This window comes from Embiotoca jacksoni, unplaced genomic scaffold (assembly GCF_022577435.1).
Source record: "Embiotoca jacksoni isolate LCO1_2020_lvr unplaced genomic scaffold, fEmbJac1.0.p SCAF_8, whole genome shotgun sequence".
Classification (NCBI taxonomy): Eukaryota; Metazoa; Chordata; class Actinopteri; family Embiotocidae; genus Embiotoca; species Embiotoca jacksoni.
In genome coordinates this window covers 17,939,468-17,945,368 of record NW_027185436.1, presented here as the reverse complement: position 1 = coordinate 17,945,368, position 5,901 = coordinate 17,939,468, and positions in this window count along the sequence as shown.

The following is a 5,901-nucleotide window of genomic DNA, read 5'->3' as shown; positions in this document are numbered from 1 at the left end:
TGAGAGACATTGGGAGAAAGAGCCAACACAGAACGACACACAACCATTCACACCCACGTTCAACATTGGGCAAATTTAGAATCACCAATTGACTTAACATTTGCTGACGGAAACATCATCCAACAACATGATTTTAAAATACCTTTATAAAGAAGAGAAAAGATGGAATGCCTGCTACTGATTCCTCAATTATCCACCACCTCAAAGTTGCATTGGTTGCAGTAACATATATTATTGTGTTGATTTTAACTGGTTTGATATTACATGTCATACTGGATTTTCTGTATATGCAAATCTAACAGGCAGAGCTCTACTCATCATCCTCTGCGTGGTAATTAGGATAGTGTGTGTAAACAGACTAAAGATAGCAGGGATTTTTCTGATCTTAGCTGTACACACAATGAAAAATCTGTCACAAATTATTCATTTTTAGTAAATAAAAAAAAAAGAATTGATAAATAAATACAAAGTCACAATCAGTCACTGTCAGCCGTAACGGCCAGAACACCAGGAAATGATACTGACAGTAATCAGAATTTTCTTGTAAACGTTTCATAATTTAAGCAAGATCCTGATCCTGAAAGCTCATTGTAAACCTAAGAAAAGATGGCAGCGCCAGAGGAAATTGCACTTCTATCTTCTCATACCCTCTGAAAGAAAACATCTCTATCATAGTATATTATAGAATGGATTACACGTACTCTCCAAACTAATCGGTTAAAGACCAAAATTTCCCTGCCAATTGATGATGATGATGATGATGATGATGATGATGATGAAGAAGAAGATTAGGTTGCAGACTTAGTGTTTGCCTGCCCTCGTGTACGTTCACCGTACTGTATGTGAAATTCTCCATCTTGCACTCTCAATGCCTCTTTTTCTCCTTTTCTCGGAGAATCACACACTGTTTACGGCGCCATCTTCAACACACGCTTCATTGTCTCTCATTGGAATATTCATGCCAATTAAAACCCTGTACCTAAAAATAGACAACTATGATTATGTTGGCAGAGAGCACAGATCCTGTATGAAAATGTGGTGTGTATTATTAATGAAATGAGTGCAGAACATACATTTTATTCTTGCATTAAGTTATTCAGTGGGGTCGGGCTTGTAGTTATCGCTCGGAGGCTGTTTATAAGGTGAGCTCATAGCACTTCAGAGGAAACTAATTGAAAATTCTACTCAGGCTCTCATCAAAATGGAAAATGGCTGTTTCTAAATTAGGTGTAGGGGATTATGTGTGTGATTTTTTTTTTTTTTTTTTTTTTTTTAAATTAACTGTATTCAAATACTGATAATTCCCCAAAATAAAATTCTCAAAAACACGATTATAAGACACCCTGAAATAACAGAACAGGATAAAAGGTCATGTGCTGGATATATTTTACAGATTCAATGTGTCGGTGCCAGAAATGTTTCAAATTTGAAAACACAAAAAAAACCTCAGTCAATTTTAGTGGCATAAAACACGACTAACTTAAGCTAAAGCACAAAAAATACAGAGAAACCAAATGTACATTTTACGGATGCAGTTTAGTTGCTTGACTGACAACTTTTCTGTCTCTCTTCATTTTGGATCTTTAAATCTCCTCAAAGGCGTCTGACTACACTGACTTGCTGTCTTTTTCCCCACTGAGGTGACAAGATCATGTGATCTACACACAGGTGTGTCTTGTCACCAGGTAAAGATATCTGCCTGCCTCCAGTGGAAGAAAATATACCAGCTCTCCACTCTCTGGGCTCGAGTTACAGCTCGATTGATGTCTTTGCTACCCACAAAAACTAAAGGTCTTGGTCGGTGGGAAACCAGAACTTTGTGTTGTTGTGTGGAAGTAACATGAACACACATGGTGCTCTGATTATGATACACCAATACGACTGTTGTCATTCTTTACATTTATAGTTTATACGGCTCATTGTACTGCAGCTAAACATTTGAAGCACACACTTTGATTATCCCTTAGATGTTTGGGCTGAACCATTAAATTTAAAGAGATGTTGTGTGTGCACGAAAGACTCATCTAAATATAACAATGCTTTTATTAGACAGATTAATGTTCAACCTGATCGCCATTTCAGAGCAAAAAATCTCAACTGTTTGTGTGTCTTTAGGTAAAGTGATACGTTTAAAACATCCTAGCGTTATCAGAAACAATTTGTTGCTCATTCTTGTCCCTTCAGTCTCTGAATATCTCATTGCAGTCTTTGGCCTACTTCCCCAATTTGTGGTCTTATACCTCTCACCTATTGGTTTAAGTGTAAACATTATTACTACAGTTAGACCACTGTAATGGCCTTATATGTGTGCGTAAACCTGCGATGCACTGTTATTGTCTTTGCAGATTTTTTTTTTTGCTTTGTTTGAACAGTGATGATTTCTGTAAAGTTTTCTCACCGTTCAATAGAGGGTTTAACGGTCATCAGTCCAGGGTTCCATGGGGAGTTTGAGAGTTGTATCTCCATCTTTTCCACAAAGAACAGATTTTACAGGTAAAGTTGGACCACATGTGGGTTTAAAATGCAAAGACACTCACGGCCATCACGGGACACTATACACTGATCAGCCACAGCATTAAAAAAATACCTGCCAAAGTACCGCCAAAGTAACTTACCCATTACTCAGGAAAAATTAAACTGAATGTAACATTTAGATGGTCATTAATCTCTTCGCCTTCATCATTTAATTCCCTGTGTAGGTGGCAGAATAAACACTTGCCTAGAAATGTGTAAGGACAAAAGCCAAATCCAGAATCCTGCAACGGAAACAATATATTCTAATGGGATTTAAAATGCAGATGAACTTATAATTTAGATGAAATTGTAACCATAAACATTAGTGGCACTATGCCTGTTCATATTATTATTTCCTGTATTTCCCTGTTCTTTTTTTTAAATCACATCAGATGACAGGAAGTATATTTGGATACTGTTTACACCCATAGAGAAATGATAATGAAGTATAAAATCTGTGGTTTTTTTTCTAACGAATTTATATCCAGAGTATATATAACAAAACAAAACAAAACTTGTGGAGCCTTCATGTGAGTAGATGATGAAGTTAGTCGAGAAAGCAGAGGAGGAAAACAAAGACGAAGGACAAAGCGGTGGGAAGAACACGAAGAAGAGGAGCTTGGTTGAGGGAGAGAGAGAGAGAGGTGTCCATGTCTCATTCTGCAAACAAACAAAAAGTAAACACCAGTGGAGGAAACACTGTGACACTTGATGCTGCTGATCGCTCCTCCACCTGCCCACTCAGGTTTCCCAGAAGGCCATTCTGCCAGCCATGGGACAAAAGCAGCGCAAAAAGCCAACACCTCTCCCCCCACCCCACCCCCCTCGAGGCACTGAGAGACAAAAGAGGATAAAAAAAGCGATATAACACCTTTGTTTGCCGAGATTAAAACATGTTGCATTTTCTGCCTCCCTCCCATCCTCTCTCCTCTCCTCCCTTCCTCTCTCCCCAGAGGTAACTCTACCAGGCGAGAGATGTAACTGTCAGTGAACTCTCTCCATTCTTGGTAGCTCACAAAATCAGCCTTATTATTTCTGTGTTTCCCATTGTCTGGGAAGTCATTGTGGCGCGTCGTGACGCTGTGATTCACGGATCAGCCTTGGCACAGGGTGAATGAGCAGGGCTATCCTTTTGCCTTGCCTCCTGTGTGATATGGGTATAAAGTTGGTGGTGTGACCAGACTTGTGCCCCCGCCTAATTGTTAATGAATGAAACAGAATAGCAACTGACAAACAAAACAAAAAAAAAAAACAGCCTTAACCTTCCATGTGGGGAATCTGACTCTGGTGATAACAGCTCAAGAATTCACTCATGGACAAACTTGATGCCTTGTGCACCGCTGTTTCAATGAAAGTTTGCACTAAATAGTTGCCTGATCAGTGTGCGGTGATAACACGATATGTTTAGGCGTAAGGTTCTTTTTATGTTTGCAACACATGCGTGATGAATTGAGCCACCTTGTCTTACACTTGGCAACGAATCTTATGCAATCCCCGTGACTGCCGTGCCACAAAGTTAAGGGTCGACATGTGCGGCACATCAAATCCACCAATCTATCACTAGTATCACCCCGAGACACGCACTCGCTCCACAGGGGGTTTCTGCCAATCTGGCAACCTCAGTGGGAGGTCTCACTCTCATCAGCACTGTAGGATCCAGACCACTTGCCTACTTTCCCTCACTCGTCTGCACAAGCTGCAAAATAGAGCTCACAAATGATATACTCAAGTTTACATTTTATCTCACTGGAACTTAAAAAATCTTAATGAAAATAGTTTAAACCAAAGTAATCAGGAGATGGGAAACCCTGCTTTTGTTACATGTAACTTTTCTGTGTATTTCAGTACAAATAAGATTTAATTAACCTCCGTTGTCGAGGAGTTGAAGCAGAAGTTTCAGAGGTAAAGATGCCAAAACCGCAGGAAAGTTACAAAATGCATTTCCTTTTTTCGGTTCAGATTAACAGACACTTTAGATTACTTTCCTATATATACAGGAAAAAAACAACAACACAGAGTAGGGAATGAAAGTGTGTTATTGACTGGGGACGCCCCAAACTAAAGATTCTTCTTGGACATCAGAAAATGTTTTAAGTTCCTATTTGTGGCAGTGTCTTTACTCTAGCCTTGTTGTATTATTGAACACTACAGTGAACGCAACTCTTGTGTGGCCAAACTAGTTTAAAATGTGTCAAATAAAGCACTCTAATATAAGATTTAACAAGGGAAATCCAATGTTTCCCCTTTGATTAAAACACCCTGCCCCTCCTAAAAGAAACACACGTCTAAGTCAAAACCTATATGGCTGGACACTGTGTGAAACTGGAGGGCTTTTAATTTGAAAAGTCGCGGCATTCAGTCGAACTGCGGTGTAACTTTGATCTCTCACTGTAGCTCTGGATGGGGTCCAGTCCAAAATATTGTATTTATGTTATTTACCTAATTTATGAGCACCTGTTTCTTTCTAGCTCAGTGTGAGAGTCTCTGCTGTGTTTTACAGGCATGTTGCAGATGACGTTTCTGTCCTCTGATCTCTGTGTCTCATTTAGGGCGGAGCTTAATCTCTGCTGAAACGGTGCAGAGCAGACACGGGTGAAAGTAGCGAGGGGAGATTGTCCACTCGTTAATGGATTGCGTTGATAGCGTCGTTCTCTGGTTAATCAGGTTAAAAAATAAATAGCTAAAAAATGCTGAAAATGATCGCCAAATATTCGTGGGCGGCCATAAGTCTATGTTTGGGAAACGCTGCATATTGTTCTAACCTTTTGCGAGCTACTCGGAAACAGGTGGCATCTTCCGGTAGCTTGCAAGCTACAGGTTGGACACCCCTGTTCCAGATGAATAAAACCCAATTTCTTAAGTGAAGGAAGCTGGTGAGCTGAACTGGTGCAGTCTCACGCAACTCTGAATATGTAACTCATGGGTATAGATCCCATTGCTCTTGATGCCCACTCTTTACTGAGAATGGGGAGTGGATAAAACAAGCCTCTCTTCAAACCCTCCCTCTCCATCCCACTATGCAAACAAGCTGCCCAGATAATGAGGCCGGGTGAGAACGTTTAAAGTGGAGGTGTATTGAGGGGCCGAGTAAGCTGGGCTAATCCTCCTTCACAGCATTTGTTGTGTCATTAGAGCTGTATGGGTTGTGGATCTTGTGACACGAGCCCTATTCACGCCTGTAGCCCTCAGCCAGTGCACTGCAGAGAGCCTGTGTTGTGTTCGGAGCTGCTATAAGCCATGGTGGATTTTTAAAAGTGGGAGCGTCCTCAGAGGCCACACAGGGCATCTCCCCTGGGGATAGAAAACGCAGTAAAATCTGGAAATCTAAAAGAGGAAAATACCTCAGACAAGCACAAAAAAAACCAACAAAAAAACAAGACTCCAAGA